Source organism: Triturus cristatus, chromosome 11, assembly GCF_964204655.1.
Source record: "Triturus cristatus chromosome 11, aTriCri1.1, whole genome shotgun sequence".
Lineage (NCBI taxonomy): Eukaryota > Metazoa > Chordata > Amphibia > Caudata > Salamandridae > Triturus > Triturus cristatus.
The window spans coordinates 235,604,326-235,625,565 of record NC_140594.1 but is presented as its reverse complement, the minus strand read 5'-3'; the positions used below and the strand labels follow the sequence as shown (position 1 = coordinate 235,625,565).

General features: G+C 43.7%; 1 protein-coding gene across 5 annotated transcripts in view; it reads right to left on the bottom strand.

The window, feature by feature from the left end:
- Window positions 1-21,240, bottom strand: part of MYO18B (myosin XVIIIB) — a 1,573,426-nt gene that overhangs the window by 790,605 nt on the left and 761,581 nt on the right. The gene's annotated exons all lie outside the window — the stretch shown is intronic.

The window sequence follows — 21,240 nt, the reverse complement described above, 5'->3', positions numbered from 1 at the left end:
TTTTCTCTTTCGAGTTATTGAACCTATTATTATTCAGAGATCTAGGCAAACGTGTACAGACTAATGGAGAATTATGTACTTGGAAGCATCAGTGCTTTAAATGGAAAAAAAAAAAAATGCAGGCACTAACTAAATGTAACAGAAGGGGCGAAGCTAAGGGCGTGGCTTGGAGACAAGCAGTTAATTTGATATGTTCTTGGTGTGAAACGGTGCACAATTACGCAGCAACAGTTCTGCTATTTGTAGAGCATTCTTTTTGTCTATGTATTTGTTGTTAAATGCATATAATTGCACAAACATTGCAATGCACACACATTTTTATATTCACTGAATACCAGCGTATGCCCAGGACATTTGACAAACCATGGAAATATTTCTTGATTAAAATATTTTCCCTGATCTTTAAGGTGGAAATGTCCCTGGTTAGCTCAAAAAAGCACAAAAACCCACACTCTTAGATATTCACCAAGTGGTATGCAAGCAAAATAAGCATACACAGATAAAAGCACAGATACTCACCCAATTATATGCGTTTCCACACAAGCCGGTACAGAAAAACGAAAGGAACAGAGGGCAGAAAGGCACGAAAAACGAGTGGCACAGAGGGCAGAAGGGCACAAAAAAACGAGTGGAACAGAGGGCAGAAAGGCACAAAAAAAAAAGAGGGAAACGAGTGGAACAGAGGACAGAAAGGCACAAAAAAAGAGTGGAAAACGAGTGGCACAGAGGGCAGAAAGGCACACAAAAAACGAGTGGAACAGAGGGCAGAAGGGCACAAAAACGAGTGGAACAGAGGGCAGAAGGGCACAAAAACGAGTGGAACAGAGGGCAGAAGGGCACAAAAACGAGCGGAACAGAGGGCAGAAGGGCACAAAAACGAGAGGAGAAGAGGGCAGAAAGGAACAAAAAAAGAGGGAAAACGAGTGTAACAGAGGACAGAAAGGCACAAAAAGAGGGAAAACGAGTGGAACAGAGGGCAGAAAGGCACAAAAAACGAGGAAAAAAAACGAGTGGCACAGAACAAGAGCGCACTGAAGCTGACGAGGAGGGAGTGGGAGGGGGGAGTGGGGGCGGGCGCAGTGGTGCGGGCCGCAGTTGTAAAAGGCAGGGAGAGGGTGAGATTGAGGAAGGGAAAGATAGGGATCAAAGGAAAAAACAAGGGGGTGGCAAATGGTGTGCACTTTGATGTCCTCTGTGGCCCCGCGGCTCACTGAGGACATCAAAGCAAGTGATCAGGCAGTGCTTTTCAGGCTGCCAAATGGTGCGCGCGCCCAGGGCACATGCACTGTATTTGGAGGCCTGAAAAGCACTGTTTGCACTTCCAAAACTCGCTTACTATAAGTCTCGCCAGAGCAGCGCTAAAGCGCTGTCTCAGACGAGACCTAAAAACTGTGAGGTAGTGGTAAGGAAAATTTTGTCGCGAAAAACAATTTTCACGGGTCATTCTTCATTGTTTACCATGCAAGTAATTTTTGTGTGTAAAAACAGAACCGATGCCACACGCAAAGATTATGTCTCATCTTGGTCCCAAACTTTCTAAAAAAGGATGTTATTTTGAAAGCAGACAGGTTATTTGGCAGTGAAAGGGTCGATGACTGCCTCGCAGTCTGCACAATAAACAGTTCGAGCTGCCAGTATAGGGCTGTAATATCATTTTTACTTTATGCTTCCTTGGGTGCGGTTCACACTAATATTTCCCTCTCTACCTCAAGTCATAAAGGGAATAAGAACACATTGACGTGGCGATACTATCTGTATTAGAATATAACTTTCGCCTTTTCTGCACTTTTTAGTGAAATTTGGACTAACACCTTTGCCCTTTAACTTTGAAGCATGGACGAGACAATACAAGATGTTAGCGTTTTATTTAACCGAAAAAAGATGCCTATAAGACTGCTATTCAGTGTCAATTAAGTTGAGAGTATACCAAATAGTGGTACATGGCTAGAGAGCTTAATTTGTAAAACAAAAAAATCACTTTCCAGGCCCCTCGTGAGGAGCCCCCCCTGCAGCTTGCACAACCCAATGCCCGTGGCACCGCTGCCAATGACAGTACCAACACAACTATTATCCTTCAAACTGCTACATGTTTTACAGCTCAGACTATTCCAAGTCACCCAAAGCAATAAGAATTGTTTGGGCGGCTGGCGTTGGTGATTTTTAATGAATATTGAATTATTAAACAACTGTTGTGTTAATTTCTAAATAAGACAAGCAGCGTCACCACGTGGTAGAATGCCATAATTCGCTGTGTTGAGAATGAATTGCCGGGGCCAAGCAGCGGAAACCGCAGGCTCAAATTAAGCATTGCTTGAAAAAGTAGACTTGATAGTCCAGTGCTGTGTTGTGAGTACTATGTTGTGCTCATCACTTGTTTTTAAATCAAATAAAGATGTGCACGCGTTCTGATTCAGTCTTAAGCCACCCCAGGAGTTATTTATCTGTAAAAAAAACACATCGGTGGTAAATCCAGATAAGAAACGCTGCTTTACAAACGCGACTCTCATGTCTCCTTGAGATGGTGCATTCAGGGCGCGAGTCGGGGGAACACACAGGTACACGGCGTCCACCCACTATTTTCAGAGGCTGGACGCCGTCCCCCCTGCCAGGAAGTTGGGCCACACAAATATCTTGAACTTGTCCCAGTGTAAGACACCTGGAAAGGTTCAGCAGCGCCTGTACGTTGTCCACTTTCCATTTCCAGCAGCAACATGCAGGCACCGAGGGGACTTTTTTTTCACCTCCAGCCAGTCCGAAGTTAAGGGGCCATCAGGCCTCCTTTGTTTGAATATCCTGACTGGAGGGATCCTGGAACCTCACACTTAAATGTAAATACACCGGAGGGGAAATAAAGGCACACAGCTTGCCTGCTCTTCCCAGGTACTTAAGGGAGGCATGCTTTTACCTTGGTTCAGTCCCTCTATATAAGTGCAGACACTGTAAGACTGTAAGATGGGATGGTCTGTCCCAGTATTTACACAAATAATTAAGATAGCTTTATTTTATTTCTTCTATATGGCTATGTCGTGACGTCATGGCACGCGTCATGATGTCACTTGCATAGTGTCTGACTTGGTCAGTCCCCCCCACGTCTTTTTATAGGACTTGTGCCCTGGGTGCAATGATATTTTGGGTATATGAGACAGTCGTTTTTCAGGCAAACGTCCTTCATTATTGGTCTCTAAAGGCATGCTATGCGCGTATGCTGACTTACTTTTAAAATTCTTGCAAAGCAATTCTGGAAACATTTATTCTACAGCAAGAGCCTCATTGCGGGTCAGGGGCGTAACAAACGCCCCCGCAGCGCCCGCGGTGCGGGGGGGCCCCCAGTCTTCGGTAGGTGAAGGGGGCCCCCTCAGCTCTGTGAGTGAAAAGGCTTGCTCTAAAAAGCAGGTGCAGTCTGCAGCCTGCTCTGCGCTCCTCCCGTAGACCCAGGGCAGGACTGAAGAGAAACAAAGTAACAAGTTACATTGTTTCTCTTCAGTCAGAGCCCGGCCGGAAAAAGGATGGGGCCCTGCACTCTTCAGAAACACCGGGGCTTTCAGGGAGAGAGGTTAGACTTGTAAAGAGCAGGACAGATCACATTCTGCAGCGTTGTCGGTAAGTCTAGCAGTTTTAATTGTGAAGTTTTAATTGTGTGCTCCTTCAAAAACATGCTATGTTGTGGGTTGAGAACACATGCCTAATATGTTTTAAAATGCAGCATTTACATTTCTACAGATAGGTTATCTGGGACTTTAATTAGTCCCAGCTGTAAATATCCTCCTGTCGCTGACCCTTTTCTTTGTCTCACACCACTAACAAGTGCAGGATATGTTACCTCCTGCCAGGCCCGGTTCTAGAGGGTGGGGTGGGCCGGGTGGGCCAGGCCCACCCAAACATGAGCCATGGCCCTCCCAGTGAATCTGCCACTGATGTACAACTACATAAAAACTGTGCAGATAACTGGTGATTTACGATCCTGCTGCAGAGTAACCATTTGTCTATTGGTAGTTTTTAAATGCTGATAAACTGAATTTTATGGGAATAGCTCAGTGGGTTACTACCTCTGTCACAGATATCCTTGTGTTACTTGCAGTTCAGAAGTTAATATCCTAACATAGGACAGTGACCTATGAACTGTCTTTAAAGAGCTGCATACAAACTTCGCTTTTTTGTATTGTGATATAGTTAGAACTTCTCCATTCCTTCATTATTCTAATGTTGCCAAAAAGAGTTTGTTTGGGAAGTTATTACATTTTTATCAGTAAAGCCAACCCCCAACCACTGGAGTACTCTTTAAATCCTGAGTTTGTGCTTCTCCAGTCCAAACCCTCGTAAAATATATTGCCCACTAGTATGGATGACGTGATTTCTACACCTTGTAATCCTCATTGGCTTATGTGACATTCCCCATAGACTGATTTATTGTCTCTGTATAATGCGTGCTGTTATGTAAAGTACTGTGACACCCTACACTCATATGAGTAGCGCTGTACAACAAATGGAATGGATATGAGGGGCAACGGAGAGATGAGGGGCACAAGTGGAGGGTGGCAGTGAGGGAATCCGAGGAAGAGGTCATGGGGTGGGGAGCTACGGAGAGATGAGGGGCGCTGGTGGAGGGTGGCAGTGAGGGAGTCAGAGGAGGAGGTCACGGGGTGGGGGGAACTACAGAGAGATGAGGGGCACTAGTGGAGAGTGGCAGTGAGGGAAGCCGAGGAGGAGGTCCTGGAGTGGGGGTGGAGCTGCGGAAAGATGAGGGGCACTAGTGGAGGGTGGCAGTGAGGGAAAACGAGGAAGAGGTAATGGGGTGGGGAGCTACAGTGAGATGAGGAGCACTGGTGGAGGGTGGCAGTGAGGGAGTCAGAGGAGGTGGTCACCGGGTGGGGGGAACAGCAGAGAGATGAGGGGCACTAGTGGAGGGTGGCAGTGAGGGAATCCGAGGAGGAGGTCACAGGGTGGAGGGGAACTACAGAGAGATGAGGGGTACTGGTGGAGGGCGGCAGTGAAGAAATCTGAGGAGGAGGTCATGGGGTGGGGGGGAACTACAGAGAGATGAGGGGCGCTGGTGGAGGGAGCAGTGAGGGAATCTGAGGAGGAGGTCATGGGGTGGGGGGCTATGTAGAAATGAGGGGCACTAGTGGAGGTTGGCAGTGAGGGAAGCGGAGGAGGAGGTCATGAGGTGGGGGAACTACAGAGACCTGAGGGGCACTAGTGGGGGGTGGCAGTGAGGGAATCCAAAGAGGAGGTCACGGGTGGGGGGATCTACGGAGAGATGAGGGGTGCTGGTGGAGGGTGGCAGTGAAGGAATCTGAGGAGGAGGTTATGGGGGTGGGGGGAATTATGGAGAAATGAGGGGCACTGGTGGAGGGTGGCAGTGAGGGAATCTGAGGAGGAGGTCAGGGGTGGGGGGGAACTACAGAGAGATGAGGGGCGCTGGTTGAGGGAACAGTGAGGGAATCTGAGGAGCAGGTCATGGGGTGGGGGGGCTACAGAGAAATGAGAGGCACTAGTGAAGGATGGCAGCGAGGGAAGCCGAGGAGGAGGTCATGGGGTGGGGGGAACTATAGAGAGATGAGGGGCACTAGTGGAGGGTGGCAGTGAAGGAATCTGATGAGGGGGTCATGGGGGGGGAACTACAGAGAGATGAGGGGCACTGGTGGAGGGTGGCAGGGAATCTGAGGGGGAGGTCATGGGGTGGGGGGAAATACGAAGCTATGAGGGGCGCTGGTGGAGGGTGGCAGTGAGGGAATCTGAGGAGGAGGTCATGGGGTGTGGGGGAGCTACAGAAAGATGGGGGACACTGGTGGAGGGTGGTAGTTAGGGAGTCTGAGGTGGAGGCCATGAGGGGGAGTGGCTATGGCGAGATGAAGGATACTGTTGGAGGGTGGTAGTTAAGCTATCTACAGAGAAAGAGGTCAAAAAAGAGGTCAAAAAGACGTTTGCACCAGCAATAAAGCCGGCCCTGTCATGGCCTTTCTGTTTTCATTTATTTAATTAACAGTCAGGTGATTAGGACAACTGTGGAGCATACTTTATCATGCATGCTAATTATTTTTACTGCTATATTCAATGTTTCAAGTTTGAAGGTGATTTTACTATTGTTTTTTACTGGGAATAGTGAAAGTGGAACTGAATGGTGGCTGATATGGGGCTAGGACCCAAGGTCAGGTGTGAGATAAGGTGTGATGGAGAAGGGTGGTAGAAAAGTGGATAATCAAGCCTGTAAGAGAGTGCGCTGCAGAGTCAGAGGTCAGGTGGAGGTAGTAATGAAGAGGGTTTCTCCCTGAAGGCTCGCACAGAGGAAGCCCGGGTAGTGTCACTTGCTAGATACTCCCACCTTAGAAACTTCCTCTTCCCATCAAAGGGACATTGCATGGAAGAAAAGCACTTTTTGAGAGTGATAACATTTAGAAAGAGACTTTGAAAAGAGTGCGTTTTACTGTGCCTTGTAAGAGTAAGGAGAGATAAAGGAGGGCCCAGAAGCAGGCCTGGCTAGATATATAAGCGATAAATCGGGCCAGCAGTGGCCCACCCGAATGTACCCTTGGCCCACCCAAATAAAAATTCCCGGAGCCGGGCCTGCCTCCTGCCCCCAATTTTACCATTCCCCGTCCCACCCTTAGTGTTAGTTGGCACTAGCTTGGTTTTATTTTACCTTTGCCAATGCTTGATTACTTGCTTCACAAGCATTGGCTGCCGCTGCATGGCTCCCACGTACTGGCCTCACACTTCGTAGCTGAGGAGCCCCGTCCCCTGTTGCTGTAGACGCCTTGGTGCTGTTGCTCCACCCTGGTGTAGGCTGCCAGCTCCTCACCCTGCTCCTAAACCTCTTACTCATCAGCTCACAGCCTCACATCTACCGGGGCACATGAGCTGAGTTACCGGGAGCCGTTTGTGTTGGTCTTGGTGCTGTTCTGTGGTATTGCTTGCTGTGCTGGAAGGAGAGAGGGCTCCTTCCTGTCCACCTCTAAACAGGTGCCGGGGACTACAGAGAAAGGGGGCCGGGATTGACTACCCTTGTTGCATGTGACAATAAATGACCTAGTATTACATTCTCTCTATAATGGTGAGTTCAAATCAGAACATGCCAAATGTGGCCCTCGGGGTAAACGCACTGCTACTGGGCGCCAGAGACACACAAAAATCACTATTCGGCTCCCGGGCATCGGCTAAGCTTTATCCAAACAGTTCTGAAGTGCTGCTCACGTGGTATTAAGAAGTCTTTTCTTGCACTTTTTCGTCGAACAGCACGTCACAGAGACCGGTCTGTGTGCAACCCATTAATAAAACAAATTGCACCTCTGCCAGTGGCATAGTGTTAACTTTTGTTGAAATAGTGCCAAGAAACACGCTTATGCTGTTTGTGAGCGCTATAAAACACATAAATTGTACCTATTTCAGCTGCACGCAAGTTACCAACTGAAGCGTGTTACAATAGCGCTTAATGGAAGGTCCTTGCTCTTCATCTGATGTGTGCATAAATTGAAAAGCATGTCACGCTTTGTTAGTACTGGAGTCGTAGAAGAATATGGAAGGATTTGCTGTCTTCGTCTTTCTTTTCTCATCTTGGTCTCTTTCAATCTTACTTTCATTAATCTTGCACTTAATTTACTAACTTTTCCTACTTATGCCTACTGCTGATTTTTGTTTCTACTCATAGGTTTCATACTTCCTCTTACTGTGCTACGTAACCTCTTAATTTTACCTTTCTCTTACACCTCATATTTGTTCACACTCTTACGTTTTATTATTCCAACATACTCTTGCTTCCACTTACAATTTATTACGCCTATTTCCTCCTGCTCTTACTCATTTCTCCTCTTACTCCTATTACGTCTTCTAACTGCTATTCTTACTTTTGCTACCGTATTTACCAATGCCCTTATTACCATTAACTTAGTCCTACCTACTCCTACTTGCACTCTTACTCCTGCATACTCCTACTTGAACCTACCTTCCGCTACTTTTACATCTACATACTTCAGCTCTTCTGCTTAGCCCTTCGAATGCCTATTCTTACTCATACTTGGGAGAGGAGTTGGCCTAACGGCTAGGGCGGTTGACCTCGAATCTGGGGAACCGGGTTCAAGTCTCAGCAATGACGCTGAACATCCTGTGATTCTGGGCAAATCTCTTAATCTCCCTGTGCCTAACAAATATGAATGTGTCCTCATGTAACGCAACTGGTGCTCATGTAAAGCGCTATGATACCCGGTACGGGTCAAGTTCGAGCTATATAAAACTCCATAAAATAAATAAAAATAAAAAAAATGAACAGGATCTGCTCGGTCGCATTGGAAGGTAAACAAGCATTTGCAATGCAATTGGTCTCGCATTTGTGAGAGTTAGAGCTATTGACATTGTAAAGGACAGTGTATTTTACCTATGTGTTTTCTGCTTGGAGTGGAGTGAATGTGTGTGGTGTCAAGTGGACATATGTGGTTTGGATTGGAATTGTTAGTTGTGGAATTGTGTTGTGTGGATTGGATCTGTGTAGCGAAATAATGTAATTATGTGTATAGTAATTGTGTGGTATTGAGTGTACTGGAATTATGTGGAGTGGGATTGTGTGTCATGGAGTGGGATTGTGTGTCTTGGAGTGAGATTATCTGGAATGGTATTTTGCGTTGTGGAGTGGTATGTAGTGGAGTTTACTTATGTGGTGTGCTGTTAAATATTATAGCATGATGTGGAATTTTGTGGTGTAGATTGGATGTATGTGGTGTGTTATGTAATTCTGTTGTTGGTTTGAATTATGTAGTTTGTTGTTGAATTATGTGGTGTGGAATGGAAATGTATAGAGTTGAAATGTGTGACGTGGAAGTGTTCGGTGCTGGGTGAAAATTATGTTGAGTGGTATTATGAGGCATGGTGTGAAGTGTAGTTATGTGGAATGTTGCTACGTGACAGACTGGATTTATGTGGAGTGTATTTATGCAATATGGATGAGAGCATAATTATGTGGAGGTTAATTATGTGGTGCTGAGTGGTATTATGTGGAGTAATTATGTGTGATGAATTGTGTGGGGATGAATTGTGGAATTGTGATGTGTGGAATTATGTGGCATGGTGTGGTGTATAATTGGGCGGAGTGGAATTATGTAGCATTTTGCAGAGTTGTATTTTGTGGAGGGTAATTCTGTGTTTTGGAGTTGCGTGTAAATATGTTGTGTGACGTATAATTATATAGGTTGAAGTGGAATTATGTGTACTTGAATTGTGTAGTGTGGAGTGTAATTATGTGGTTTGGAGTGCTATTAAGTTGTGTGGAATGTTATTATGTGATGTGGAATTATGAGGTATGGAGTGAAGTAGAAATATATGTTTTTTCATATTTAGGATTGTAATTATGTGGTATGGAATGTAGGGTTAAATTATTTATAGTTGAATAGTGTGGCATGGAATTATGAGAGGTTCAAATGTGCTGAGTTTGGTAGAATTAGGTAGCGTGGATTTGAGCAAGCTGTGCACGCTAAGGCTTTTATGTCATGGGGTATAAAGTTGACGATTGTCTATTTTTCTTTGTAAAAATAATTTGGGCTGTTTCTTTACCTTCCGGTACATTTCTGAACAATTTGTTAAGCTAAATTGTAATGTTTCTTTTTGTGCGTATGCAGGAAAGAACGAGTGTATGTGGAATGTTGCTACGTGGCATAGACTAGATTTATGTGAAGTGTATTTATGCAATATGGATGAGAGCATAATTATGTGGAGGGTAATTATGTGGTGCTGAGTGGTATTATGTGGAGTAATTATGTGTGATGAATTGTGTGGGGATGAATTGTGGAATTGTGAGACGTGTGGAATTATGTGGCATGGTGTGGTGTATACTTGTGCGGAGTGGAATTATGTAGCATGTTGCAGAGTTGTATTTTGTGGAGGGTAATTCTGTGTTTTAAAGTTGAGTGTAAATATGTTGTGTGACGTATAATTATATAGGTTGAAGTGGAATTATGTATACTTAAATTGTGTTGTGTGGAGTGTAATTTTGTGGTTTGGAGTGCTATTAAGTTGTGTGGAATGTTATTATGTGATGTGGACTTATGTGGTATGGAGTGAAGTAGAAATATATGTTTTTTCATTTTTAGGATTGTAATTATGTGGTATGGAATGTAGGGTTAAATTATTTATAGTTAAATTGTGTGGCATGGAATTATGAGATGTTCAAATGTGCTGAGTTTGGTAGAATTAGGTAGCGTGGATTTGAGCAAGCTGTGCACGCTAAGGCTTTTATGGGGTATAAAGTTGACGATTGTCTATTTTTCTTTGTAAAAATAATTTGGGCTGTTTCTTTACCTTGCGGTACATTTCTGAACAATTTGTTTAGCTAAATTGTAATGTTGCTTTGTGTGCGCATGCAGGGAAGAACGAGTGTATGCAAAAAATCATCCTATGTCTCAGTACTAACTTCCACACCTCTAAACAACAATCCCAATCCTAGAATGAGTTATCCGTTTGCTTTACAACAGTTAGTAAAACAAGGAAGTGCTTTGCGAGTCTGTAAGTAGCAAAGGTTTTAAAGGGACTTGTTTTTGTGCAAAGTATTGTTTTTCCCAGTTCAAGGAAGGGATAAAAAAATATCTTCAGATAATAATAGGGGTGACAGGATGGTGCGATAGCAGAATATTGATTTGTGTGGATCTGGTGAGGACTGCGGGCAGCAAGTGCTTGATACGCTATTTGCATAAGAAAATACTATATATTTTTTTCGTTATCCTCCATTAGTTATTAGTAAGGAAGGGGGAAGAGAAGCGTTCACCGACAGCATTCGGTTAGTCTTAGGGAGACAAAGAATGCTGTGGTCTGTGGTAGATGGCGCCCAGAAGGCATACGTATATGTATCAGGAGCTGCCAAAGAAAGTAAGTGGAAATGCGCTTTAGACGTTGCTGGTATTGATGGCTACTGTGCGGTTGCAGACTTCGCTGGGCTGACAGTTGGTGGGGAAATGCTACGTTGTCATTGTAGGTTTAATTCATGAATCGCTCATTCTCTCTGGTGTTTGTCCTTGGGGTACTTGTTGACTGGTGCTACATATGGGATCTGGTTTGCCTTTGACAGCAGGTATGGTTTAGTGGGGTACATAGTGTAAATTAATGTTGGCGTGAGGAAACAAAAATCGGACACTTTGTACATTTGATACTATTGTGTGCATCATGCAGAGGATGAAAAGTAGCAGGAACGGCTTTGATGCCGTATAGGCTAGCAGGAAGAAATGTTTTGAGGTGGTCAGTTGCAGAGATTGTTCAACATTTTTGAAAACTTCCATAGTGGCATTGGGGAGGCCAGCAGCTGAAAGGCTCTGTCTTTACTGGTAGGCAGTGGTTAGATGGTGACCGGTCATCAGTCTTTCTGTGGGTGATGGACAGGGGAGCAGTAGGCGGCGGTCACAGGTTTGCAGTGACATCCGAGGGGTGGTTTTAAAGGCGGGCAGAAAAGCATAATTGCGGGTTTCATAGGGGTGAGGGTAGAGTGTAATGGATGCGTTAGTAGCAGGCACGACGGAAGTGACCTGCGTTTGGAGGTGGTTAATTGAGCGGTCTTCACTTGAAGGTGGGTCAACAAGTTGGAGGATGTGTTTGGTGGGCCGGCTGGAGGCAGTGTTATGTAACTTTGCTGGAGGGCGCAGCAGCATTTACTGATGTATGTAAATCGCTCGATGAGAGGGCGGATGTGACCAATAGAGGAACCAGAATCCTTTTTTTATGGCTGGGGTGAGCCCCTGCAGTATGGCGGGTCGCTGGCCTGAGGGCTCTTGACTGGGGAGGAGAATGGGGGGCCCCCTCCATGTACTTTGCAGGGGGGACCCCTCAAGTTTCGTTACGCCACTGTTGCGGGTGCCCCAGCAGGGCTGATGGTGCCAGTAAATAGAGATCAGCAGGTGGATAACAGGACAAACACATTCAATCAGCAATACGGAAACAGTGATTAGCTCATGTTATTCCCCAAAATCTAACAATCAGGCGTATTACGGTCCCCACCCCACTCTGAAGTTTCCAATTCTCCGGCAGAAAACCACGTACCTCGGTAATGGAGCCCTAAGTGGTCACAGGATATTAAAATTCCTTCATTTTAAATTAGGTTGTAATTGAAAAAGGCTCTGGTCAGATAAATGGATTTTATTTCATTTCATTGATGAAGAATATGAAAATATAAAGATTGCATTAGGCAACTGAAGGCTCAAAATTTAAATAAATGAGGAGCTCGCCTGAGTTGCTTCTTGAGTTGTTTGATCAATGTGTCTTGTTCGTTTTAACTTTCCCTTTTAATTTAATTAAAATGTTAATCCAATTTACACTAAATCTTATGATTAAAATAAAATAGGTATCATCCAAAAGCATTGTGTTTTCATAATACTAGCAGGTTGAAACAAAAAGTTAGTCATGGGTTATGACAGTCACGAAGGGAGATGAAAAGATAACAAAGCAAGTATGTTCATGTGCATGCGACACTCTTTGACAAGTATGTCATAGCCATGCCACTTAGAGCACTAGGACACAGAGCTGGGACTTGTTAAAATATTGACTAGAATATGTTGGTAGGAGCAAAGTTACAGGGATAGGAAATTCACAGTACTTGTCCCTGGACAGCAGCAGTGATGAAGAAATCATGTGACCCCAAATCAGACAAGTGACCCCTGTGAGAGTAATGTTTTTATTATTTTATGGGATTCCTAGTACTGCCCACCTCTCAATCAAAACGTACACCTACGAAGCCTCAAAGGGTACAAACACATTTCAACACATACATAAATGTATTTAAACATTAAAGGATGTAAGGATATTGCCAAATCCATGTAAAGAAAAAAACATTTAAATGTATGAATAACAAAACAACTGAAGAAAACTGAGCAACCTTTACCAGGTGTTCTTTGGGAACCTGATGCACAGGAAATTCAGAATATTGTGGTAAAGTCAATGGGAGACCATGTCTCACCTAAATGAAAAGGGATCTGACTTGTGAATGCGCACAGTTAGCTATGGATGGTCGATTAGGTCTGGTGAAGAAAGATACATTCAGATTTAGTCTCTTTTTGGATGCACAACCTTCATGAGAAGCTTCGGTCCCAAGGACTTATCCCAGTAATCCAGGCCTGACCCCTAGGCTCCTTGTGCAGAGGGCAAAGGCCATGGTAGAGGGCATGCGCCAGACACCTCTGCCTCTTTCACTTCAGGAATCTCCAGGATAATGAGAAGACAGTAGCAGCATGATCTCAATCTGAACAGCTAGTGCCACTGCCACCCAACACACACAAAATGTAGCGTGTCTCACACATTTCCAGGTAGTGAGGTTCTCTGGATACTGAGTTCAGTTAACCTGAACTTTGTCATAAGACACCTGGAGAGGTTAGCGAAGGACTAACCAAAAACAAAGAGACAAAAAGGGTTTCATATTTAAAAAATCATGAGTATGATGAAAAAAATGGATATTTGCCTTCATAGGTTTCCTCTTGCATCTGGAGTATATTAAGTCATTTCTGCACCTCAGCCGGGCTTAGGTGCACAAATGCCTTAATGTTGAGAAATTAGAAAATACTACTAATGGGAACAGGTGACATTGCTGTTTGATTAGTAGGCTTAAACATGGAGGCTTATAACGATGTCGGGAGGACTCACGTCCACCCGACACCGTTGCAGATTGGAAACCGCCCGACCTTAGGGCAGGTGTTCCAACCGCAGTTTTTTGATGCGACTGCCCAAAGGGCGGTCAGAAATGTCAATTTTAAAATGGAAGCTTTTGCTGTGGGTGGAAAAGGCCTGCAGTACAAGCTTCCATCAAAAATTGATGTTTTCAGACATCCCTGCACCGTAAGGCAGGCACAGTGGGGTGCCTGCCACACGGTGCAGCGATGTTAATGGGGGCACCATAGGTGCTACCCAGGTTCCAGAGAGGAGAGCCAGGAGGCTAGGGGCTCCCAATGTCGTTTTCCACAGCCTTTCCATGTCGGAAAGGCTAACATAGAATGGCTGTCAGAAACCAATATCATAATCCCGATGGAGGAGCCGCAGTCATCAAGGGATTATGAAGAGTTTTCGATGCAGCGCGTCGGAAAGTGTCGGATGGCCCCACTGCCTGCTGTATCCGACAGCATGCATTGTAATGCATCAGTCAGGCAGCAGCAGCAGATTGCAGTTGGACCGCAACCGAGGAGCCCTCAGTTGCGGTCCGACCCCCATTGTAAACGGCCCCAGAGTGCTAATTTTATGCTGAGACAGCTCATACAAATATTTTTGCGTTGTTTCTGAAATTCAATTGGACAAAAAATTTAAAGTTTGGAGTAGACTATTACTTTAATAACTGATAAAGATACTAACCCTTTCCAGAAGAGGTGAGGTTCCTCTCAAATCTCACCCCTTCTTAACCTTAATGATGATAACACAACCCCAGACCCACCTTGCCACACCACAAAGTCTTTATTCCGCACACAATTAACAACATTTTTCCACTGCTCACTTATATTCTCATACACCTGCTTTGCCCACAGATAAAGGATGCTCAATCGGTATCCGGCAACAGTAGGTCATGGAATAAATGACCACACATTTTCCTTTTGTTGCTAAACTGTAGCAGCTACTACCTGTGCCAGGAGTCTCCTCGCAGAACCTCGCCATGGTGAATACTATGGAGTTTGTATTTTTCTGTGGCACTACTACAGGAGCATTAGATGCATTCATTATCATTTATTTGCTAAACAGATACATTCTAAGGGGCCTAGCTATCCTGCAATAAATGGCCACAACAGTGTGCATATTTTCGACCATGCTTTGAGATGATTCGTTATTGCCCATGCCCGAAAAAATATTTTAAAAGTCTGTTGGACAAACACACAATACACAGAAAAGCTCCGTCCCTTGCTGGTTTCTGAAACTTATCAATATGACCACAAAGTCAAGATCTAATTAACTTAGAAACACCAGTCTTATTGCCCAAGAACCTTCCAGTAAAGCATGGTGCATGTGTACTATGTTCACCAAAGAAGACTTGCACTCTCATCCTTTGAGACTACACAAAAAAATGCCACACTTCCCATGTAGTCTCTACATAATCTGTTAGAAATTGGGTTACTGGTTGACTAGGGTGTGAGCCCTGGTCAAGCAGCAAAAACAATCCTTGTCAGTGTAAGGCACAAGCAAACTCCAAATTAATCTGCGTTCAACCTACTGGCAACTTGGCACAGAGCAGTCAGGTTTAACTTAGATGCAATGTTTAAAGAATTTGTGCAACACTTCAAACAGTAAACAGTGATAACACCACACAAAAAGAACTCACAACAGGTTCGAAAATTAAAGGTAAATGTAATAAATAAAACAAGACCAAAATAACAAACATCCAATCAGTAGAACTGGAGTGAGGAATTTTGAAAGAATAAACTTACAAATAGTGCCGAAAAGCATAAGGTGGCAACTGCAGCTTGTTGGTCACACTGTACCGGTTCAAAGTCAAAAGTTCAAGCCCATCACAAGGGAACGCAGGTTGGATCCAGTCCCACATCACTGCCACTGAAGTTTTGCCTTTTCAAGTTTGGAGCCAAGGGTCCCGTTTGCATTGGAGAGGGTCATGGAGAGCAAGGAGAGTTTCTTAGTCAATGGCCGTCGTGGCACAATGATCAGGCTGAACATTGCGGACAGGCGGGATAGTGCTTCACCTTGATGGTCCTCCATGGCCAATCGACGCTTGCTGTGGATAAATATGGGCTGAAAGCGACTCGTGCTGAATTTTGGTGCAAGCGAACAGTCTTGGTGCAAACTGGCCCATTTGCAAAGAGCCCACACACTCGATTTTAAGAGCCTGTGAGCCACACCAAGGGTCCAGGACCTAAGGGCCACCACTTGGAGGTCAGGAACTCACTGCAGCTGGGTCCAGGAGTTGGTTGGGGTACCTTTTTTGTCCCTGAGACTCAGATCAGGAGGCCAGAAGACTAGCCTTTTGAGTCACTCTGGGGTCCTGAGTTCAAGAAGAAGTTGTAGGTCTAGTTCTTCTTCCCCAGTCAAGTGGACAACAGGCAGCAGGTCAACAGAACAGGGCAGCAGTTTCCTTAGAGCAAAGGTCCTGCAGAGTGGCAGTCCTTGTAGCTGATCAGCAGTCATTCTTCCTGGCAAAGTGTCTACAGGTTCAGAAGTGTACTGAAGAGTTGGTGTCTGGGGTCTAGTATTTATACCCAGTTGTGCCTTTGAAGTGGGGGAGAACCTTCTAGAGGTTTCTGTTTGAAGTCCCCTGGCATCCTGCCTTCCCTGTCCTAGCTCCATTCTAACTAGAGGTGGTATGCAGCCTTTTTTGTAGAGGCAGGGCACAGCCTATTCGGGTGTAAGTAGGGCAGTGCCCAGTACCCCCCTCCCTTCCTGCCCGTGATGGTCCATCAAGGCACACTTAAGCTTAATATTGTGTGTGGCTGTCTAGGAGGAATATACACACCTCAAGTGTCGGTTACACTTAGTAATGTGACCCAAGTGCAGACTATAGGCACTAAATGGCTAAGATAAGAAAATGCCAACTAACTAAAAGTAAAACCAAAGGGGATGATGGACGGAGTGTTGAACAATGCGAGCACTCACCCCCAGTCAGCTGATCTGGGTTTAATCCATTATCATTCTTTAGCTCACTCCGCCACCCCAGTTCAGACATGGCCATATGCAAATCATTCTGACCCTGTGCCTCATGGGAACAGTCCAGCCCAAACTGCCAAGCCATGTACAGGGTATGCCGAGACGTGGGTCCCTTGCTCACTTTGCCACTGGATTCAAGCTAGACTGGCTGATGAAGGCTGATTAGATAGAAACCGGTCCCAGGATGCTTATTTCCGGTCCAGGGAAGACATGGCTTGGCAGTTCAGGCTGGACTGTTCCCACGAGGCACAGGGTCAGACTGATTTGCATATGGCCATGTCTGAACTGGGGTGGTAGAGTGAGCTACAGAATGATGATGGATTAAACCCAGATCAGTTGAATGGAGGTGAGTGCTTGCAATGTTCAACACTCCATCCATCATCCCCTTTGATTTTGCTCTGTTCGCCCTAAGTTGGCAGGGTATGCCCAGACGTGGGTCCCTTGCTCCCTTTGCCACTGGATTCAAGCTAGCCTGGCTGATGACGGCTGATTAGCCAGAAACCGATCCCAGGATGCTTGTTTCCGGTCCAGGGAAGACATAGCTTGGCAGTTTGGGCTGGACTGTTCCCATGAGGCACAGGGTCAGACTGATTTGCATATGGCCATGTCTGAACTGGGGTGGCAGAGTGAGCTAAAGAATGATGATGGATTAAACCCAGATCAGTTGACTGGGGGTGAGTGCTTGCAATGTTCAACACTCCATCCATCATCCCCTTTGGTTTTAACTTTCTAAAAGTGGCATTTATATAAAGCTGTTTCTAAAAGGGGCCTTTTCAGAATTACAATTTAAAATCCAGCTTCACAATAAGGTAGTATTTTAATTTGTGATTCCAGAGACACCAAACATGAAGGGGCTACTTGTTCCCATTTGGAAATCACTTGTATAAAATATAATAGGGTAATCCCAATGTTGCCCCTTGGGAGATGTAGGCTTTGCAGTAGTGAAAAGGAATTTGAATTTTTAACTACCAGGACATGTAAAACATGTCCTACTTTTAAAATACATTGGGCCCTGCCCTCTGGGATGTCCAGGGCCTACCCTTGGGGTGACCTTTATGTATGAAAAAAGAAGGTTTGATCCTGGCAAAAGGTTTACTTTGCCAGGTCGAGATGGCAGTTTAAAAACAGCACACACAGGCTGTAATGGCAAGCCTGGGATATGTTTAAAGTGCTACTTAAGTGGTTCGCACAATCAGGGCTGAAGACCCACTAGCAGCATTTAATTTACAGGCCCTGTGCTAATGTAGTGTCACTTTACTAGGGACTTATAAGTAAATTAAATATGCCAATTAGGGACCGGCCAATATTACCATGTTTCACGGAGTCAGCACATGTACTTTAGCACTGGTTAGCAGTGGTATAGCACTCTGAGTCCTAAGGTCAGCAAAAACAAGATCAGTGGGGGAAGCCCGCCCTAAGGCTGATAGATCTATCAGAATCTAAAAGCAAGCTTTCAGAGCTTTGCCACTCATAGTATGATCACTCCACCAATAAATGTATAGCTTGAGTGCAGTTGAACACAACTATTTGACATAGTCAAAGAATGCTCTTGAAGACACTGATCTTCACTCCTTCGTCAGTCTTTAATTGATAAATTGGAATGGTGTGCATGCTCATCAACATGTTGCACTTACTTGCTAAAGTAAATGAGATTGTTTTCATTTTAAATATTCATAATATGCAACTATGTGCAAATTATTTTGTTCTGTCTTTGTCAACAAATGTTACTGATGTTGTATTAGAAGATATTGTTTGCATGATTTACCAACATTAGCCAGCATAAAAAAAGAGGTCAGCAGCATCAATCTTCATTTTGAGAATTACTCGCCTTGTGAGTATAACAACTGCCAGTCATGTCCTGTTGCATACACTTATTCCCTAGTGATGTTATGAAATGCTGTGTATTGCATATCCTCTGCCTAATTCCAGTTTCATTTCTCATAGCAGCTAGAGAGGCATCAGGAAGCATGCTTAATGTTTGCCTTATAACAGAAGAAGATTACTGTCTGGGTATTGCTGTGCCAAGTTGGAAGAGTATCCTAAACATTTTAAAATTCATTTGTATAGTGGCTAGAAAAGTTAAGAGTTGAGTTAAATAGGTGGAAGAACCTTGTGATTAATGTATGTGAGGTGGATATCTCATTTGTATTATAAAAATTGTTCCTTATCCAGCAACCCTTGTTGATGCTGCTTAACTCATTGTTCATGCTCCCCCATTATCTTTTTATTTGGCAGAGATTTAAGACCAGCTCTAGGATATCTCTTGAGACCAACCCTTAATGTGACCCCATCTAGGCTCATTGAGTAACACCTGGAGCAGGGGGCAAAGCAGGCTGGCACTCTCTGTAGCAATTTGCTAAGCAATCTAAGATATATTACAGTGCCTCTATAAGCACATTAGAAACATCCTATAACCCATATCATTGAGGAGGAAATGCCTAAGAGATTTTAATCTCTTTTCAAATCTATTCTAACATGAAGGATAATTCAAGTTCAATGCATTTAGCTACCGTAACACCAAGTATAATTGACCTGTATTTCGTGAATGAATGAATTAATGTTTTTATTGTTTAGTTATTTAAAACCTTAACAATTTTCGCATAAATCAAAAAGGCACAATAAAATATTTACATGTTTTTAAAACAAGATTTCACATTTTAGGCTATGCACCCTTGATCATTACGACAACAGTATTCCTGGACATCCAATCAAGTTCCTGACCAGTACATAAAGTATCTTCATAGTTTTAAAATAACATTTTCACATTTTAGGGTGTACACCCTTGATCCTTATGAACGGTAGTTTTCATGTACATCCAATAATGTTCCTGATCTTAGGTAATAAATTCCAATAGCGCCATAAGCAAAGGTTAAGCAAAACTTCAATACATGATCATCTAAAAATTGATCCATAATTGATTTAATTTTCAAAATCGGCAGCACACTTTCTTTAACTGGCAGGCTTTTTTTTAACTTTGATTTATAATGACAATATTCATAGTAAAATAGGGTATTGTAACGGTTGTTTGAATTAAATGATGATTTGTTCTGATGTAAAAGATGTAAGACCACTAGCTTACAAAATTCAGTGCAGTATTTAATTTACGTATTGATTTTTTGTTTTTTCAGGCAATGGAGCCAAAATATGGCACCAGTTCAATTTGAAAGGATGTAGTCAATGCTCTTATTGAGTTTCAGTTTTCAGAGCCTGGTCGTGGAGGTTAAACAATTTTATCAGCTTGCAGTTCATTTGGGGATCTGACGGATCTAGCCCTTGCATTATAGCAGCTCTGCATGTCCTTATTCTTCTGATGATTAGAGCATTTCTTAATAGAGTGGCTCGTGCTGTATAATGTTTGGGGCATATGCAGATTAAATGGCTGAGGTACACGTTTTTTCTGCCACAAAGTCGGCATACTGTAGGCCATTTATGTACCCAGCTTGGCTGGTCCGCAATCAATGGTAGCTTTCCAAAACATAGGCCCATCAGTTGTCTTTTCAGATGTACTGAAAATGTAATGCGTAAGTAAGGTGCTGGTGCAAGGATCTTATAATTTGTAATCACCATCCAGGCATGCGATCTATGTTGCTGAAGGTGTTTTTGACAAGTAACGAGCAATGGGATTTTGCTGCTTTGTTTATGACTTGTTTAAAAGTTGAGAAAGGGACATTGTTGTTCCATAGCTCAGCAGTGCATGCAGTTGTTAGCGCTTTTTGGAGATATTGATTGTATACTGATTTTTTATCATGTTCAAGTTCTGTTCATAGGGCCTTATTGAGTGGGTAAAATGCTGTATTTTGTTTCAGTCGATGCCAGAGCTTAATTGTGGTATACATTCTCCCTATTGTTTCATTTCTAAGCCCAAATTTAAGTTGCACCTGTGCTGGTGATGGAGACTGTGGAATTTGAAAGGCCTTTTTTGTAGGTTATAACTAGCAGTTTGCTCAAAAGTGCAGAGTCTTTGCCGTGTAAGGCAATGCTGGCATAAGATATTGTTGGCAGCATTTTTGCCGCTATCACGGTGAGTAGTGGTTTATATGATGAGCTCTTCCTGAGTTTTTTTGCCAGGGTCCTAAAGGCGAAAACTGTGCTGATTCTGTTTGACATATAGTTTTTCTGCTCTTGATGATTTAATCTATTGGCCATGTAAAACCCCAAGTATTTGTAACTGGTTACTTCCTCTAGCAGTTTACTGTCAAGCCAGATTTTCCGCTTGGTGCTAGAATGATTGCTAATGAGCACAGCTTTACTTTTTGATCTAATAATTTCTAGTTTGTTAGCCATGATATATTCCATCATTTCAGTAAGTGTCCTTCGGAGATCAACCTTAGTCAGGCTCATTAGCACAACATTGTCTGCATATGAAAGATGGGATAATGATAGCTTTCTCAATTGCGGTGGGTGAGAGTTGATCTTGTTAAGTTGTTGTGTCAGGTCAGACATAAACAGATTAAAGAGGTGCGTCACCACCACGCATCCTTGTTTTAAGCCTTTATTTGTGTAGAGCTTTCTTGATAATCTGCAGCCATCGCCCAACTTTATTCTTATCCATGTTTGGGAGTAGAATCACAATAAGCCTCTGAGTATTCTATTTCATGAAAGTATCTGTATTAACAAATGTGAATATGTGACTATTCATACCACTAATCGCTA